The 20,377-nt window shown below is 39.3% G+C and overlaps 2 pseudogenes; both read left to right on the top strand.

Moving 5' to 3' along the window:
* The first annotated feature begins 3,347 nt into the window (after positions 1-3,347).
* Positions 3,348-4,823, top strand: LOC149119298 (nuclear receptor subfamily 2 group C member 2 pseudogene; annotated as a pseudogene).
* Positions 4,824-11,319: 6,496 nt separating this feature from the next.
* LOC149119297 (nuclear receptor subfamily 2 group C member 2 pseudogene) lies at positions 11,320-11,803 on the top strand (annotated as a pseudogene).
* Positions 11,804-20,377: the final 8,574 nt, after the last annotated feature.

The raw sequence follows: 20,377 nt of genomic DNA, 5'->3' as shown, positions 1-20,377 counted from the left end.
TTTTGTTCCTGAAGTCCATCTATTCTGATTGGTGAATTAGTGCCTCAACCATCAGAGACCCATTCTTTACACTTATATGCTCAGGTAGTCACAGCCCATCAACTACCCTTTCCATGTCTACAAAAGGACTGTAGCCCCTCAAAATGTATCACATCCCCATTGAGCCATGTCTCTCCTGTTTTCTTTTAGAGAAGCAAGTAAACTTTCCAGGACCTTCAAAGGTAGACACTTCCGTATTTACTACTGACTAATTCTGCATTATCAGCCTATAAAGCACTCTTTCATAACAAATATAATTGCTCTGATTTTCAGTTTTCTGGATTATTTTGTTTGTTTTAGTTTGTTTTTTAGTTTATGGGGCTGCCTGTTAATTGCTAACTTGTGTTGAAAATGAAGTTCATATATCTGAATTTTCTATAATTCATTCTACATTCTGGAGTGGGCTGAATGTCAAAAACTCTGACCTCATAGAGCATATTTCAAGAAGGTAGTACAAAATAAAACTTTGTGTAAAAATAGTTCATGTTTTAAAGAGCTCTGGAGAAAAAAATAAAATGTTGTAATGTGACAGGTCCTAGTACAGGGTTAAATGTTAGTTTAGCTTTAGTAGTTTGAAAGACATAACTAATTGGTAATATTTAATATTAAAGCACAATAATAGGGTAACTTTAAGAAAACTAGAAAAAGAACACTTAAGTTCAATAGACAATTAAGTTGAAGATCTTAATTAGCAGAAGAAAAATGTGCGTGTATAATCAAAAGATAGAAGATGATTGAGCTGGGACATAAATAAAATGTGAAACATGGTGACTATGGTTAATAAAAATGTATTCTCTAAAGTTGTTGAAAAAAATAGATTTAAGGACTACTACCTCTTAAAAATGTGCAAGATGATATATGTGTTAATTCACTGTTTGGTCATTCTACAATGTGTACATCTTTCAGAACAATGCAGACAATGATGTTTCAAATAGTTCATGCAAAATGGAATTAAGAGAATATTTTTGTTGAAAAAGACTTGAATCTATGTATAGATTTTTATAATAAACATGTCCTATTACTTTTTAAAGAGCACATATATACATAGATTTCAAAATTTCTTCCACTAAAATAAATTTAGCTTAAATTCTATTTTCCTCAAACTTTTGAAATACCCATTGTTCATAATTAATTAATATATAATGAATATATTTTTGTTTTTAATTAAAATGCAATTTTTGCTTTTTCAAATGAATAAATAATTAATAAAAATAAAATGAGAATCTATTGGTGGATTTGAAACATGGAGAGCTTTTTTGTCTTTGGTGTTTTTTTGAGATCACATAGTTTGTTGAGACTGGACAGTAGGGTAAGATCCCATTAGGAAACTAATCTTGTTTGGTGCACCATCTGGGACATACCTAATCCTATGCTGATGGAGATTTGAATGTTGGCCTCCATTTTTGTTTCTATTTATTTGTTGATTTATTGCTATTACAAGTAAACCTGTAAGGAACATCATCTGCGTATGTTTTTGTGTTTTTTTGTTTGTTTGTTTGTTTCCTTAGCATAAATTCCTGAAATGAAATTACTAGGTCAAAGAGCACAAACAGTCTAATCTTCCCTCACACAAGGCATCCTATTCTTAGAGTCATGGTGCTTGAGCTGTGGCTATTTGAAAAAAGGTCGAGTTGTAGTCATTGTTATGGAAGCAGTGTTCCTGCCTTCCTCTGCTTTGATTAGGAATCATAACTTGAGCATTACTAATAGCCTCAGCTGACAAAGGAAGTTTTTCTGTGCAGTAGAATGTTACTACAGTAATGTAGGAGTTGATTTAACAATTGACACTCTTAAATCAACAACAGGAGGCACTCTGCACTTGCTCCCCATGTAGAAACCCTGTCCTTAATGTGTTTTACTATGAGAATTAATAGTAAAACTAGTCTTCAAACAGTAATTTATACTTTGTGTGTCTGTGTGGGTGCAAACTGCTGAAATCTTCACTTGGTATAGAGTTGATCTTCTGTATATAAAGATAATTAAAGGTGAATCTTAATGAAGAATTAGATGAGAGAGGAAGTGGAAATGGGATGGTTTGCAGGTGGGAGGGTGATTATGGGGGAAAGAACTGCTATAATCCAAAAGTTGTACTTTTGAAATTTATATTTATTAAATAAAAGTTTTCTATTAAAAATAATGTAGAAGTCAACTTAGAATTATGAGAGGCATTTTGTGAAGCCTAAAGATAGGACTAGAAAAGAATCAGTGTAATAACCTGGGAAGTTGGTTAAATGGTTGTTGAGAGTGGAAATTTATATGATAGCCAAGCAACCTTACACACTTGGTAGCAAGAAGGAAATAACCACAATGATACAACATAGATAGCAGTTTGTCATTTTATTAGTTAATTTGAGAAGCTTTTATGCGTCTTTTGAGTAAGGCAGTCAGAGTTAGAAAGATGGAACATTTAGTTGAATTTGAATTTCAGTTAAACAACATACATATTAGTATAATTATGTTCCACACAATATTAGGGTGTCCTGGACTTTATATAGCAAACACCCCTGCAGCAACACAATATGTGATACACATAGTGCACAAACACACTGCCTTCCACGCAAGCATGTTTACCTGGAACCTATAAAGATTTAGCTTTAAAACTTTCTTCCTTTTGAAGGATATTTTGCAGATAAAATGAAATATTCCAGGATAATCTAAGAGAACCCAGACTAAAAAGTAAGCTGAGGTGGCATTGGGTACAGCTGGCCATTGTCTCCTGCAATTCAGTGAAATAGGGGCCTTCATTTTGCCATAGTGGGTAAAGCTACAACCAGCAATTCCTGCCCCCCATATAGGTGCCAGTTTATGTTCTGGTGGCTTTGTTTCTGACTCATCTCCATGGTAATGGCCTGGAAAAGCAGCATAAAATGGCCTGAGTGTGTGGGTCACCACCACCCATGTGGGAGACATGGATGAAGCTCCTGGTTTTGGCCTGACCCACCTTGGACATTGCAAGGAGTGAACCCACACTTCCAGGGTCTTTCTGTATCTCTCCCTGTAACTCTGACCTTCAGCTAAATAAGTATATCTAAAAAAAATCAGTGAAATGTTAATAGGAATGTTGACTTGGTTTCTTCCCAGAACATTCCTGTTATGTGGGAAAGTTGAAGTAAGCATTGCTCATTAAATGGGATAGGACTTCATTGCCTAATAAAAATAAATACCATTAACTCATGAATTCAGGTTACCATGCTACACAAAGAATGTTTTAATATTGGGAAAAAAGTCATACTATATCTGCATAATGAATCTGAGATGATATGATTAGAAATCATGGAAAATATGTATTTTTAGAAAAACTACGTGTCATGGTTGTCACAGAGAAAAGGAAGAACATTCATGCTCCTCCTCCCAGTGCCCAGGCTGCAGTGGCTACAGCAATGGGGTCAAGAACTCTGACCTTTCACTGACAAAAACAATAACAGTTTCTTCCTTCCCCACAACCCCTGTGGCACCCCCAGGCTCTTGCCATCTACCTACTCAGGGGGCCCAGTCTCACTGTGCCCTGCCCTCCTCTTTGGGGGTTGCCCGCCGCCAACATGAGACCTGCTTCCAGGCCACTTTGGTGCCAAATCCTGAGGTTCTCGAAGGATCTTGCTTCACCTTGGCTACAAATATGGAGGGGCTGGTTCATTACAGAATGGGGACCCACAAGTGGTTGAATTACCACCTACAAAGACCTCTCTACCAGAATCTCTAAGGGATGGCCAGCCTCTCCCTGTGCTTTCAGATCATTACACCAACCTGGTTCCTGGCAGGATCCAGGTCGTCATGGGTTCTGCTTCTGTGGAGCAATTTCTGGGCAGGATGGACCTACAGCAGCTCCAGGTGGTGGAGTACTGTACAGTCTGTGGTGACAAAGCCTCTGGCCATCACTATGTGGCTGTCAGTTGTGAAGGTTGCAAAGGTTTCTTTAAAAGGACCATGCAAAAAAAAAAATTTCTAGAGCAACCGAGACTTCATCATCAGCAAACATCACTACAATCACTGTCAGTTTTGCCAGCTGAAAAAATGCTTGGCTATGAGCATTAAAATAGAATCTGTACAGAGTAAACAGATGTCCTTTGATAGCAGTGGGAGAAACTGAGCAATTGTGCTGCTTCACCTGAGAAAATCTATATCCAGAAGGACCTGAGAAGTCCTCTGATATCCACAAGACATAGAAGAAGCAGGGATGCTTGTGAATGTCTAGCAGCCCAGGATGGCACAATTCTCATTACTCCAAGGCAGAAACAAGCCAGGGAGCTTAGGCACACTGGCAAACGTAGTGACCTCCTTGTCAACCTAAGTGAATCCTTGAACAATGGTTACACTTCAGAAATCTAGCTAGAGGGCCAGTCTGCAAGTGAGATTGCAGGGCATTTGATACCTTAGCTAAAGCACTTAATACCACAGACAGCTCCTGGCCACCAAGCCTGATCAAACAGATGGACGCCAGTGGAGGAGGGAGCATCCACGTCACCAGACGAGACCAGTAAGCACCTGTCATTGAGGTTGAAGGCCCTCTCCTTTCAGACACATACTTCATGTTTAAGCTGACAATGCCCAGCCTGATGCCGAAGCACCTCAATGTGCAGTACATCTGCAAGTCTGTGTCCTTCCTGTTCTTCCTCTCCATGCACTGGGCCAGTTCAGTCCAAGCCTTTCAGGCACTTGGGCAGGACTGCCCTCTTCACTTCCTCAAGGGTCTGTTGGCCATGTGCAGACACAGAGCCTCAAACCTGTCAATACTGTGGCTGTCTTGTTCCCTAACATTTTCTCCACTGTTTTTATTTTGTAAATAATACACAGTGAACATCAGGGATTTATGAATATTAGAGAGTAGTCACCAAATTATTTTAAGAAATATACAAAGAACATTTATGGTAGCACCCTATAAAGTAAGAGTCCCCAGACTTATCTGATGTAAGCCTTTAGTAAAATTATAATCAGGTTTGTGAACACTGATTCATTGATAGCATCCACATGAATTTTAGCCAATTCATAATTATATTTTGTCAAATTTACAATCCCTTGCATATTTTGAACACTCCACCATCCAGAGATGTACTGATTAATCATGGACAGATTATACATTGAGCTATTCCATTGTGGTGTAGTGACACATATATATCTCTCCAATTTTTGTCACAATCCAATTGAACATAATTAACAAGTCCCTCTGTCACTTCCCTTAGGAGATTTATGTTCTATTTTAGGGTCATGATCCCATTATGCAGATCCTGGATGTAACTTTGTATCATTTACACACCAATATGGAGCTGCCTGATACCATTCTAGCACATGCATACCAGGTGGGTAAGGAACAGAAGCCCGATGTACTCCTTGAACATTTACATTGCTAACCATAGGTGTCGCTAAAATATTAATAAATTTTCAGGCTTGCAAATGTCCTGTCTTCTTCCTAAGTTATTGGCTTGTTCCACAAGTGCTTTCAGCACTCTCCATGTCCTGGCCCACTTTTGATCTCCCTCAGTGTTTTGGGGATGTGTAGCCTCTTTATCCCCTGTTGTATGGTGTGATTGGATGTGTAGGAGAGGGATCCATTGTGATCTGGGTTCATTTTTTGGAAAGACAAAAGCATATCCTCTGCCACAGGTTAGTAATGGGCTAGGACCACACCATTGATTAGTTTAGAGATCCTTCCACTGTACCTGAGGTAACGGAGTTCAAGAGGCTAATGGGGTCCAATGAGTCATAATAGGAGCTTCTTGTTTGTTATTTAAGGTAAAAAAAATAGTTAGTAAGGCTTTTGATAATAATGCATGTTGAGAGTGGGCTCCCCCCTTGTGATTTTTTTATATGTGTGCCTTTAATCTCTGATGATGGTGCTCCACAATAGCTTGAATTATACTGTTATAGGGAATGCCCGTGACATGTTGAATTTTTCACTGCCTACAGAAGTCCTGAAACCATTGACCTGAATATACTGGGCCATTGTCTGTTTTAATCTGAAAATTAATGCCTAAAAATAAGAAATATTTAATACAACAACTTATTGCATGTGTGTGGCTGTTTCTCCTGTCAAAGTGGAGGCCATTAAGGCATTAGAATAAGTATCTATAGTTATATGGACATATTTTAATTTTCCAAATTCCAGAAAATGTGTAGCATCCATTTGCCAAACAGCATTTTTTAAATTCTAGGGCTGGCAGACATTTATAGACCTAATGGAGAGTATTGGTTGCAAGACAAGACAATACATTTTGATTGCTGAGTAGTAAATTGTAGAAACTGTTGATTTAGCATAGTTGGATCTTGATGTAGCAACAGATGATTGAGTTTTTCTTGTTCTAAATATTGGATATTTATCCTAGTAAGTTTGTCTGTAGCCTCATTTATTCAGCTAGCTGTCCAGGAATTCCAGAGTGGACTCTGATATGGAAGATGTAAAAAGGCTTATTATGTGATAAAAAATTTTTGTAGAGAGGTAAAAAAATAGTTGCAAATGGTGTATTCTTTGGTTTAATATAGAAAGTTTCTAAGGATTGTAAAGGGTCAGTAAGGACATTGACCTCTTGGGAAGTCATTTGTAAGTCATTGTGAATACCCACTAATTCCAAAATTTGTGCTGATCCCTGAATATTATGCCAAGTCTTGTGGACAGAAAGTTTTTGATTTGATTTATAACAAGTCATTGTTGCTGTCTCTGTAGAACTACCATTTGTACATAGGGTATCAGCCTGGGGAACAGCATGTCTACTCAGCATTTGAGGCATAACATGGGTCTTGCAAGTAAGGTGAGTGAGCAGCTTCCTAGATGGGTAGTGGGAGTTTATTTTTCCCAGAAAATGTTGTAGAGTAGCTTGCCCTATGGGATCATTTTCATGTAAATATTCTACTTCTTGTTTATTTAAATGTAGTATGAGGGTATGATACTCTACCCCGGCAATAGCTTGACACTTTTCTGCCTTCCTTATTAAGAGTCATAGTCATAGTTAAATAAGGTGTGATGAAGTTAGGAAGTACATGAGAGAGATGGGTATACTCTATGCCTGCTTCTGAATTTTGGCTTATTATTCACAAAGGTTGTTTTTTTGGTAGGGACTATAAGTAATTGTATTTCCTTTTCTTGGATTTTATCTATGTAGTTCCATTTTATCCAAAACTTTATCAATTGAAGTACTTCCTGAGCATGAAGAGTAGCCATTCCTATTGAATTAAAGTGGAATCTCCCTCCAATAATTGAAATAAAGGACTCATTTGAGCAGTAGTAATGGAAAAATAGGGTCCACACCAATTAATATGTCCTAGGGCTTTTCTAGCTCATTTAACCTTAAAGTTTTCTTTAACTCCAAATGAGGTTTTATAGATCTTATGGCTGTGTCAGTAATTATTGTTCCCAAATATTGTAAAGGTTTCTACTTTGGTACTTTTTCTGGTGCTATGTAGTCTGTTTATACAGCATGCCCTGAAGGTCACAAAACACTTTGTCTAAATAATCCTCATCTGGATGTCCTACCAATATATCATCCATATAATGAAAACTGTGGGATATAGGCAAAGTAAAGGTTGTGTAGCCTTATTAACATAATACTGGCATATATTAAGACTATTTTTCATTCCCATGGGGAGGACTGTCCACTGATATCAGGGTGTAGGGATACTATTATTTAACTGTTACACTGGAAAGGTGAATCACTCTTTGTCTTTAGGATGGGGAGGAATAGAGCAAAAGCAATCTTTTAGTTCCAAAATAATGATATGGTAATGAGCAGGGATAGCAGGAGGAGCTAGGAGTGCAGGCTTCAAGTGCCCATCTTATTCATGACTTTATTAAGAGCTCTGAGGTCCCAATTTTAATTGGTTCTTCAACCAAATGTTGAAAAGCCTTTAGTTCTCATTCAGGGGCCACTGCTCAACCCATGTGGTGGTATCTGAAGTCCACTGTAAAGGAAGAAGCTATATGTTTGGTGGTGGCCCTTAGAATTGGGGGTAAATATGAACTGATGAACTAGTGCAACCATTTCTCTGGTGATCCATAGTATCATCATACAATACCTGATAATCCATAGTGAACCAAGCTCCCTGACTTGCTAGTACACCTCTTCCTCACAAATTTGTACTAAGTCTCTTTGTCCTAAATAGCACTCTGGCCTCAGAATCAGCCCTAAAGGCATTCAGAGCTGGCTGAAAAGCTCATGAGAGTATTTCAGGCATGGAAAGCCAAGACGCTCTGGCAAAAGATCTCTGCGAGTGAGATCCCAGTGGAAAGAACAGGTCATCAAAGAAGGAGGTACCTTTCTCTGAAGGTAGGAGAGAACCTCCACTTTGACTATGACCTTGTCTAAACAAGATAAGAGTCGGAGAACTCAAGGGGCTTCCATAGCCTTGGAAACTCATGACTGGAGCATAGGGAGATTACTGATGCCATAGACAGGAGTGTCAATTGGTAAAGTCAACAACAGGAGTCACTGTGCACTTACTCCTCATGTAGGATCTCTATCCTTAATGTGCTGTGCATTGAGATTTAATGCTATAACAAGTACTCAAACAATATATTTCACTTTGTGTTTCTATGGGGGTGCAAACTGTTGAAATCCTTACTTAATGCATACTAAACTGATCCTCTGTAAAAAAAAAAAAAAAAAAAAAAAAAAAAAAAAAAAAAAAGAAATTATCAATTCCCAACTTGACTCTCACTGGGATTAAACATGACAATAGGTCTGCTCTGATTTCATCATCATTTAAAAAAAATCATCTATTATTTTTCACTTTATGTTTCTGTGTGGGAGCAAACTGTTGAAATCCATACTTGATGTATACTAAGCTGATCTTCTGTATATTAAGATAATCAAAAATGAATCTTGATGTGAATGGAAGGGGAGAGGGAGTGGGAAAGGGGAGGGTTGTGGGTGGGAGGGACGGTATGTGGGGGAAGCCATTGTAATCCATAAGTCGTACTTTGGAAATTTATTTGCATTAAATAAAGGTTAAAAAAAAAAAAAAGAAATGAGTGGTTGAAAAAAATCCTTAATTTCCATCAGTCGACCCAACTCAAGGGTTGAGCCGCCTGTCTGGAGAGTGTGTCACACCCCCACTCCATGTAATATTGGTTCAGGCTTTGAAGGCCAGTGATGAGGCCACTCCTCACTTAGCATCACACAGTAGTCTGCCCCCTATCAAGCAATCCATTGAAAACCATGTCATTCACAGTTAATCTCATAAAGGCTTATTATCTGTTCTCAAGAGTTGAGTCCAGTGAGCCCAAGGCTTTATCACCAATACACTTGAGGAGCTGTTGGCTTCTGACCCTCTTGGAGACAGGGCTGAGGGCTGCCCCCATGGCCATTTAAAGGCTTACAATCCCTAATAAATTTTGCTCTTGATTTTTTTTTTTTTTTTTTTTTTGCCCAATGATATACCTTTTTGCACTTGGGACAGAAATTTCTTGGCATTTTTGGATGTTCCTTGTAATCCCTTTTTATGAGGCCAAATTTCACAGAATTTTAACATGGATCACTTTTTGCTTATCCCTTAAAGCTTCAGTCAAAGCTGTAGCCATAGTAACTGCAGTGTATTGGCTGAGGTTGTACACCTATATCTTCTGTGACTAAGACCCAAGAACCCAGGTTTCCATATTTAACTGGAGCTATTGCATCTTTGAATTCTTGATTTGACCCTTCAAACACTAGCTGATGGATAAGCACATCAGCCACACCCATATGATGGAACTTGCCCTCTACCACTCTTTTTAGTCTGGCTAGAAAATCAGCTCACAGCTCAGTGTTCTGTTTAAGTGTGTAAGCTTTTGTTCTCCCATACTATGATCTGGGGTGGCTCTCCCTGTTCTAAGTGTGTACAACAACACTTGATCAAAATATTGAGAGGGTCCATGCATTTGCTCTTGGGTGTCTGTGTATTGTCCCTCACCATGAAGCATATCAACAGTAAGAGGCATATTTCCATTCTGATTTCTCTCTGCTTAATCATCACACTCATCATGGAGTACTTTGCCTTAAAATGAAGCCACTGTCCTGAGTTTACAACTGCTTGGGCCAATTGTTTATAGTCCTATGGTACACAAATTTGTCTGGTAATATTTTCCAGCATTGTCATTGTAAATGATCCATGCATGCCATTTTCCTGTACTGATTTTCAGAACCACCATAATGTTTGCACGTCTATGGGATGATGCTCTTATTAGGATTACTAGCTGTAAAAGTCACAGAGAAAATATATGGAGGCAGAGTTTTTTCATCTTCCAACTTTTCATTTTAGCACATTGCTTTAAACAAGGGCAGAATGGATTCTGGGTCAGAGCTTTTCTCTAATTTACCCTGTAATGCAAATCTGGGGAACAAGGAATCTGCATCAGGAGGTGGGGCAGAAGCAATAGCTATTTCAGGCTTACCTGGAATCCTGTGCTCATCAGGACTGAGACCTTGGCATATTGCTGACCATAAGGAAAAATAGGAAATAGGAATAACTTTATCCTTTTTATGTTCCCTATGTCCATTATCTCCTGTCCATTTCCAAGATTCAAGGTCAATTGTTCCTTCCTCAGGAAACCAAGGATTATATACAATAGTAATTTCCGAAAGGCATTGAAACTATGTGAACACTTTAATCCTCTTGTCTTTAGCATACGTTTTCTCATAGCTATGAAATGCCTTCTTTCCACAGTGGCTGAATTTCCCATGACTACCTGTATTTATGGGACCAATTACCCCTATTTACTCGAACTGCCATGGTGAATTTCTCTCCTCTCTGAAAGTGCTGTGTGCCAGGATGAGTCCTCTGTCCCAATCAGAAGCAGGAAAGACTAAGGCAAGGACTACAGCTGCAGTGAGCAGCAGGGGTTGGCAGTGCATTACAGATGATGAAAAGACAGCAAATGCAAACTGTACCAGCCCCACATTGAGCACAACTTATGCTGCTTATTTTCTCAAGCAGCAACCCAGTGAGTCTGAAATACTGTAGAAAAATGATTGAAGGCACTGAGTGAAGACTCTGGGACTATCTTCTCTAGATCAGCCAATTTTTTTTCAAACAAGAAATATGGAGTCTGGTATGAGAGGTTTGACAGGGAGGCTTTGTTTTCCACAAAACTATAACTACAGGAAGGACTTAGGTCGTCAGAGAGGAAACAGACATGAAATCACCCACAATATTGAGAAAGGAGGATGTTGTGCACTTCTCATACAGCCAAATTCCCTATTGCTCCATGCAGTGTTCTGTGAAACTAGGACAGAGTTCATTGTGTGCAGCCCCCTCTTCCCTTCCTCAAGGGTCTTTTGGCCATGTTAGACAAGAGCCTCCAAGTTGTCAGTGCTGTTGATGTCTTGCTTCCCAACACTCTCCACCATTCTGGCTGCCATTATAAACCACCTGCATAACAGCATCCAGGAAGACACACTCTCCATCTACTAGATAAAACAGGTCATGGAGCACATCTGGAAGCTGTAGGAGTTCCGTAACCGCATGGCAAAGCTGGATATAGGCAGCTATGAGTATACATACCTTAAAGTTATAGTTCTCTTTAGTCCCGAGCATCCACGTTTGACTGAACAAGCCAAAAAATTTCAGGAAAAGGCACAGATGGAGTCGCAGGGTTATATTCAGAAAGCCTACTTGGAACACACCTACCAATTGGCCCAGATTCTTGTCTGCCTGCCAGCATCCAGGTTCATGGGATCCAACATAACATAAGAATATTTTTTTTTACTGATCCCATTTGCAATGCTTTGATAGCATAATATCCTATATCCTCAAGATGGAGACTGCAGAGTACAGCAACTCGATCCCAGGATCCTGCCTGTAGTGCACACCTCATGCCCACCCAGCAGCACAGGGTCCTCCAAACCAACCAAGACACAAATGAGATAAAAATAGTGGCATTTTGGCATGTGAGGATAGTCTCAGTTTGTTAGCCATTTCCTACCTGGTTTCTTTTCATCAGTTAACCCCAAACAACCACAACTAAAAGACTAGTGGATCTGTTCATGCCTAAGAAACATTTTAATGCCTTTTAATGAAATATCAGATTTTGGAACATTCTTTTAACTCAATTTGTATTTAGAAATTCTCGAAGGACAAAAAGCAAAAATGAAGTTTTATAATGTCAGAGATTGGTATTAAAGAAAACTAAAAGAAAAAAATAAAAACTATGTATGAATTTAAATAGTTTTGAAAAAATAAACAATTCTACTTTTAATAAACCTTCTTGAAGCTCCCTTGTGTATGTATGTTAAGAAATCTTTGACCCCCGTGCTCTTTTTTTACCATCCCATTATTCAGAATGATATTTGCTTGTTTTAAGCATGCACATTATGACTAAAAATAGTATAAAGCGGGCCGGCGCCGCGGCTCACTAGGCTAATCCTCCACCTTACGGTGCCGGCACACCAGGTTCTAGTCCCGGTCGGGGCGCCAGATTCTGTCCCGGTTGCCCCTCTTCCAGGCCAGCTCTCTGCTGTGGCCAGGGAGTGCAGTGGAGGATGGCCCAAGTGCTTGGGCCCTGCACCCCATGGGAGACCAGGATAAGTACCCGGCTCCTGCCATCGGATCAGCGCAATGCGCCAGCTGCAGCGCACTGGCTGCGGCGGCCATTGGAGGGTGAAGGAACAGCAAAGGAAAACCTTTCTCTCTCTCTCTCTCTCTCTCTCTCTCACTGTCCACTCTGCCTGTCAAAAAAATAGTATAAAGCTTCACATCTGCGGTTGGTAAATTTTGAATTTTTTAAATCAGAAATTTCATCAATGGGAAGTTAAAGATGTTGGTCTTCCATTCTGTCCTAGATACTGAGCACTGTTTACCAACAAAGTCATAGTGCCTAATTTTGCACTCTATATTGTTGTCTGCTGGAAATGCAAACATTGCAAATAGTATCTTCATTGTGAAATTCAATTCTGCTTAAAAGGAAAGCAAAAGAAATATCAGCACTGTTCACATTCAATTTATTATAAGATAAATAGTACATTAACCCTCACCTACACCAGTTTACAATTCTGTTTCTTACTGCTTCATATTGTAAATTTTTAAAGCATTAAAAGATGGCAAGAAGAAAATGAGGATCAATAAGAATCAAAGAAAATGCTTAGCAATACTGCTGATGTCAATGATGTTAATATTTTAGTTAAAAAGTTCATAAGAAGATGGAATTAAAAGATATTGTGCATTTCCCATGAACTTTGAAGTCCCAATTTCAGCATAGTCACTTCCATAGGCTGCTGGCCACACAGTCTGAGGCCCGAGAGCAAGTGATGAGAAGACCTTGATGTGCTTGATGCCCTGCAACAAGTGAATGCCCGTGTGCCTCAGAGCCCTCATACCTGGGTTGGGTTCCATGGAGCCTCCTACGGGTGCACTTGCTGCTTTCCCATGTGCAGTTAAATAACCCTCCCAGGCACCCAGAAGCTGCCTATGGTGTTAACTGCAATTTGGGATGGCATACAGGTCACCACATCTGCCTGTGCTGGTGCCATCCTGGGATACAGTGTTCCTCAGTGTATACAGTAAGTGAGGGCACGGGGCCATTTCTGGTACTTCTTGTGTTGGGCAGAGTGGGAAGAGACAGTCCTGTTTTACTTCTTCATGACCCCAGCACAGAATCCTAGATGTTAATTTAGGTCTCACCAGTTTCTGTGTAAAGGTGCTGACTTGTGGAGTACAATCTCAGTCGGTTGATGGCACTGATTTGGAAAACCCAGTACCTTGTGACTCAGCTCCAAGAGAAGTCTTCATAATGAAGTCTGCAGCCTCCCTTGCCAACTGTGTCTAATCCCCCAATCATGGAAACCCTGGAGGTCAGCAGGAATCTTGCTTTGTAACCTTAGCACCATCTTCTGTGCATGTCAGAGCAAGCTAACAAGAGTATCAGGCAAAAGAAAACAGAAAAGCTGCCTTCCATTCTTCAAGGGTGCCTCCCAATGCCAATGTGGATCACAAGACTGGTGGATGCCCCTCCAAGTTTTGTGCATACAGGAAGAGAGAATAAATGCTGACTGCCCAGAAAGCAGGTTTCTGTAGCTCAACAGGAATTGATGGCTGAAGCCTACCAGACAGAGGTTTATCAGCATTAATAGTGGAAGTGAGAAAGCTCAGTGAGCTGGTTCTAAGCCTCTCTCCACATCTCTGCTGACAGCTAAGCAGGCCTTCTCCAAAAAGAGTAGGGAGGAAGGAAAAGAAGGCATACAGCACAGTCTCAGACAAATCAATATTGACTGCTGATTTCACAAAAGGGTCATTTTACTTAAAGTAAACTTGCAGGGCTGCTGTCACACTCATTTGGGGAGTGAACCAGCAGATGGAAACCATCTCTCTCTCTCTCTCACTCTCTCCCTCTCCATTTTATTAAATAAATACTATTTTTACAAATAATACTTTTATCAACAGACTAAGTTTTAATTTAAATCTATGTGTTTTAAACTGCAAATAATTTTACATATGAAAAGAATATTGACAGCTTGGTACATTTCATTTTCTTAAAACTGAGCGGATTGGTATTTTTGATCATATGACTCATGGATTTGCCTGAGAAGCCGGACCCAGTTGCACAGGACTCCAGGCCTTCTGGGAGCTCTGTCTCTGGTGGTAGATGTGGCATGTCTGCAGAAGGCCTACTCACCTCCTTTCTCCTTTCTTTTCCAGATGAAGAGGGTGACAGGCATGGACAGGGCTGGCAATGCCACATGTATCTGCCTCAACTAATTACTTATTGTGGAGAATGTGTGACGTTTATAAAAATAGCCTCCCTTGTTTTCACTAGTGAGATAATGAGGAGTATACAATTTGCATCAGCAATGTCAATATTTCATTTTAATTCTTGATACTGAAGTGTCTTCCTTCTGTCCTGGGAAAGATTTCTTGATGAAAGAATTTGGGCAACTTTGAACAAGGACAGCCTTGAGATGGCTGTAATTTCAGGTGATGTAACTTCCCTTTCCTGGGACTCCTTTTCCTTATCTGGGAAGTGGGAGTTTTGGGTTCGCAGATGTCATGTTCCATGTTCTGAGGATAAAAAGGTCTTTTAGTCATAAAGGGGCAACATGGGTCTGTAAATACCAGATATGTAGTGATGACACACAGTAGCTCTGTGTAAATGTGCAGTTCCCTGGTCACTCACTGCCTTACCACCTCATACATCACACATTCTAACCAAATCCACAGAAGATATTCAGTGATGACAGGCGGGAACCATGAGTGGACATGTAGTTCCATGTTACTCATGACAAGCTCCCCTTATATATCACCCATTCTAGCACAAGTCATACAAGTCTATCATGGACAGGGGCATCAGAAGGTGTTTGATGCTGTGTTGCAAGGCATGGCCCACATGACTCTGGTGAGTACTCAGAATACTCAGGTAACACTGGATCACATGTGAAGAGCCACACTGTATATTCCAGTGGTCTCTAATGATCACTCTATGTATCTTAAAGACTTTGAAGGGAGGGCTTTTTTTTCTTCACTATTATCTATTAAGTTTGAAATCTTATAATGTGATATTAATAAGAAAATATTACCTTTATTTTCCCCCAGAGGACCTGAATCTGAATATGCACTTATTTTTTTTTTAGTATTTTAAACAGCAGTATAGTTTGCAGTCTTTTTTAATCTGAGAAAAAAGACTTCATTAATATAATTACATTAAAATAAACAAGCCGCTATAATCCAAAAGTTGTACTTTCAAAATTTATATTTATTAAATAAAAGTTAAAAAAACATACAAGGTAAAATGTGTCAATGCTAAAAAAATGGAGAGACCTCTAAAAAATCTTTGTGTTGTCTCTAGTCCTTGAATTGCTGCATAAACAAACCAAAATCCATCTCCGTGTAAATAATAAAAAGAAAAGCTTAGCCAATTAGAACTGCAGATTAACTTCAACTTTACTGACCAGAAACCCCCAACTAACCTCTGCCTAGAGACTTTACCAGTCAGAAACCTCCAAGTAACCTCTAACTAGGGACCTTCCACTTCAACCAAACATTTTATTTGTTTATCTTCGGTGAACTCATTAAAGGTTCCCCTAATGCCCTCTTGGTTGAACCTGAACTACTTGTAATCTGGGGCTGCAAAACATATAAATCACTGAGTGCTCAGGTAAACTCTAAGAATTTCAGTGTGCCTAGGTTTATCTATTAATATCAATAAATTGGTATTTAAATATAAAAAATAAACAGTACATCAAAATATGGACATTAAAACAAAGTATACCAAAAACTTACTCCTTTTTGGCCTTCATCTGAGTTCTGCTGGTTTCTGAACTCCTATCACTGTTAAACATTTTGTTTCTTCCATAGCAGACAAAAGTCAAGTGGACAATCTAATAATTATTTATACCCTTTCTTTGAGATAAAATGAAAACCATGGGTGGTTAAAGACAGTGAACCCCTGAGGGACCTGTCTTATGTATTCCCAGTGTGATCCCAAATTTCAAATCAGGGCAACATGGTACACCAAAGAGCACTTAATAGAATATAACCTAGGGATCATGGGAATTGAAATTCAGTCTCGTTTTTGCCAGGTCATAGCTAGTGGCCAGGGGAGGAGGTTTGAGCCCTCTGGGAGCTTCCCTATTTTCACAGCTGTTTTGTTGAGAGATTTTGGCATGAAATGCCTGGAGTATGGTAGGCACTTATCAAAGAGCTCTTCCAAGTATGTTCAACCATGGTGCTACTACTGTTTGTCTGAATGTGAGAGAAATATTACATTTGACTCCTTGGGCATTTCTGTAACACCTCTTCACTAAGATACCCTACCAATGCAAAATCAACAAAAGCAAGTTTTTCCATGAGGATGGCAGAATTTAAAAGAGGATTAATAGGAAAATATTCAGAGATTGCTTTATGAGAATGCAGAGCAGAAACATGGGGAGCAAGAAAGGGATTTCATTGTCCTGAATCGAAATGTCCAAGTCTGAAAGTGCTGTGGTGGGCTGAGCATTGTGGCACAGCAGGTTAAGCTGTTACCTCCAGGATGAGCATCTGAAATGAGCACAGTTTTGAGTCCAGATTGGTCCACTTCTGATGCAGTTCCATGCTATTGTGATTGGGAAAGCAGTGTAAAGATGGCCCCAGTAGTTGGGCACCTACTACCCATGTGAGAGACCTCACTTAAAATAACATAGGTGCTTTGGATTGATTTTGCTGTGTTTGCATTTCAATTTTGATGATTTTTCCCTTTCACTGCTATTTTCCTGGTTTGCTATGTAGCCTCACCATTCCATTTTCCTTCTATGTTATTGCTGGGGAGAGGGAGTTGGGAAAGATGTCTGGGCTGAAAGCCTCCATGTCCATTCTATCAGGGATGTTCTAGGGTGTCATTTCTTGTTAGCCTCTTGCTACCTTTGTGGTCAGTCATTGGTTCCTAGGCAATGAAGCTTTGGAGGAGGCCCTACTTGTAAGACTTTGGGTATCAGCAGATAAGAATGGCATTGATTTTAGGGAAAGAGTCAGTTAAATGGCCCTGAACTTAACAACACTTAATGGGTAAAGCTGTCACCTGCACCACCAGCATTCCATATGGGCATCAGTTCCAGGCAGAGTTGCTCTGCTTCTTATCCAGCTCCCTGCTAATGTTCCTGGAAAGCACAAAGTATAGCCCAAGTTCTTGGGCCCCTTCACTCATGCGGGAGATCCAGAAGAAACTCCTGCATCCTGACTTCAGCATGGTCCAGTCCTGGCCATTTGGGGAGTAAACCATTGGATAGAAGTTCTCTCTCTCTCTCTCTCTCTCTCTCTCTCTCTCTCTCTCTCTCACACACACACACACACACACACACACACACACACACACACACTTTCATGTATGTAAATAAATCTTTAAAATGTAAAAAGAAAAATAATATTTTCCCATGGAAATCAAAGGTAAGTATAACTAAAGACTTACCCTGGGATGGCATTCTGGCACAGCAGGTTAAACTTTTGCTTGCAACACAGCATCCCATAGGAGTAGCAGATCAACCCTTACCTTCTCTGCTTCTGATATATATATGTATATATATATATATATATATATATACATATATATATATATTTATCTTTCCCTCCCTCCCTCCCTCTCTCTCTGTCTTTCAAAGAAATATCTCTTTGAAAAAATATCACACAAGCCCATCCATCCCCTTCCCCAAAGTTACACTTCATCCCAAAATGAGCATATGTTCTCATAATTACTGCACCTGTTTAATTTCTTAAGAGTTAAAGAGAGAGGTAGAGATACAGAGAGAGTTAGAGACAGAGAGGTCTTCCCTCTGCTGGTTCACTCCCCAAACAGGCCAGAACTGAGCCAATCTGAAGTTGGGAGCCAGGAACTTCTTCCAGGTTTCCCAAGTGGCTGCGCCTGTTTAATTTTACAAAATGGGTATAAGTACCTTGTATGAATTATCTATTGCTGTGTAACAATCTTCCCCCAAACATAGCTGTTTGTCACCCTGTGCAGTTCCTGAGGGTCAGGGATGGATGAATAGCTGAGAAGGCTGGCTCTGGCCCTTGGTCTACAAACATCACTTCTAGTCTCTAACTTGGTGGGTGGCAGAAACCCTCCATTACTCATCATGTGGACATCAGCATCACTGCCTGACCAGAGTGTGCTTGCTAATCCCATAGCAAGTCATCTGAGAGGGAGTGCTACTGAGCACCCAAGACAGAAGCCACCATATTTTTATAACCAAATTTTTGTTTTGTTTTGTTTTGTTACCATATTTTCTTTTTTTAACTTTTATTTATTTTTTAACTTTTTTAAACTTTTATTTAATAAATATAAATTTTGAAAGTACAACTTTTGGATTATAGCAGTTTTTCCCCCCATAATCACCCTCCCACCCAAAAACCATCCCATCTCCTACTCCCTTTCCCAACCCATTCATCATTAAGATTCATTTTCAATTATCTTCATATACAGAAGATCAACTTAGTATATACTAAGTAAAGATTTCAACAGTTTGTACCCTCACAGACACGCAAAGTATAAAGTACTGTTTGAATACTAGTTTTACCATTAATTTGAATAGTGCAACACCTTAAGGACAGACTGTTGGCTTCACAAGGCAACTTTGGTGTATATAGTAAAGGATTATAGAGGCTAAACAACAGCAAGGAGGGTTCTTTGTGAGTCACTATGTAGCTGCCTGCCCTATCTTTACAGTATAGCATTAATGTGCTGGTATACAGTTTGGATTTCTTTCTTCAATTTTTTCAGTTAATACAAATACCATGGCACTTTGTTAGTCTTTTCTCAGCTTGATTTTATTGTTAGAAGTGCATTTTGCAAACTTCCATGTTGCTATGAATACAATATTCTTTGTTTTGACTGCGATGTTGTATCTTATTGTATGAAAAGGTCTGTATTATATACTCAATTTTTGTTGATTGACTTTGGGGTGGTTACTAATATTTGCAGTTACAAATAGTGCAACAAGAATAGCTTTTTGTCATGAATGGAATTTTCTGGAATTGGAATTGCTAAATGATTTGGTATGCTAATTTTCTGCATTAGTGAAACTGTCAAATTTGAATAGCCAGTTCACCCAAATTATATAGCAATTTCAATCATCTCAAACTGCTACCATATTTTTCCTATTCTTTGCCAATCTGTGTGTTATGGAGTGTCATGTTTCAATTGAAACTTTCAAGATCATATAACTTGGGATATGTTTATGGGATGTTGAACTTGTTTTCTGAGGGTGAGTTTCTCTGCTACTGTCTCATGAACTTTTTATATTTTTCCACTGATGTTTATTAATTCTTGGAGATATTAATTTGTCTAGGTTATATTTTCTAGTTGTCCTGATTTTTCCTTTTACCTGTTTTGGTATTTTTACTTAGTGTTTTTACTTAGTTCTTAGTTTTTTTACTTAGTTCTTAGTTTTTTACTTAGTTCTTTTTCTCATGACTAATATTCTCTAAAAAAAAAGATTTATTTACTTATTTGAAATTTAGAGTTACAGAGAGAAGGAGAGGCAGAGAGAGCTAGAGAGAGAGAGGTCTTCCATCCTCTGATTCACTCCTAAATTGGCCTCAATTGCTGGAGCTGTGCAGATCTGAAGCCAGGAGACAGGAGCTTCCTCCAGGTCTCTCATGAGGGTACAGTGGCCCAAGAACTTGGGCCATCATCTGCTGCTTTCAAGGGCCATAGCACAGAGCTGGATTGGAAGTGAAGCAGCCAGGACTGGAACCACTGCCCATAGGAGTTGCCAGCACTGCTGGCCGTGGATTTACCTGCTATGCCACAGTGCTGGCCCCATGACTTATATTCTGAGCCTTAAGAAATTCTGTCATAACTTGAGAAAAGAGACTTTTTCTTGTTTTCTCCTAAATGCTTTTTTTTCTTGTTTTCTCCTAGGATGTCAAGTAAGAATATACTTTTATAAGAACTCAATTTTCTCAACAATATTTG

Source organism: Oryctolagus cuniculus, chromosome Y (assembly GCF_051225735.1).
Source record: "Oryctolagus cuniculus isolate XC-2025 breed Fujian yellow rabbit chromosome Y, ASM5122573v1, whole genome shotgun sequence".
Lineage (NCBI taxonomy): Eukaryota > Metazoa > Chordata > Mammalia > Lagomorpha > Leporidae > Oryctolagus > Oryctolagus cuniculus.
The sequence above is the reverse complement of the archived record's forward strand: the minus strand, read 5'-3'. Positions and strand labels throughout refer to the sequence as shown.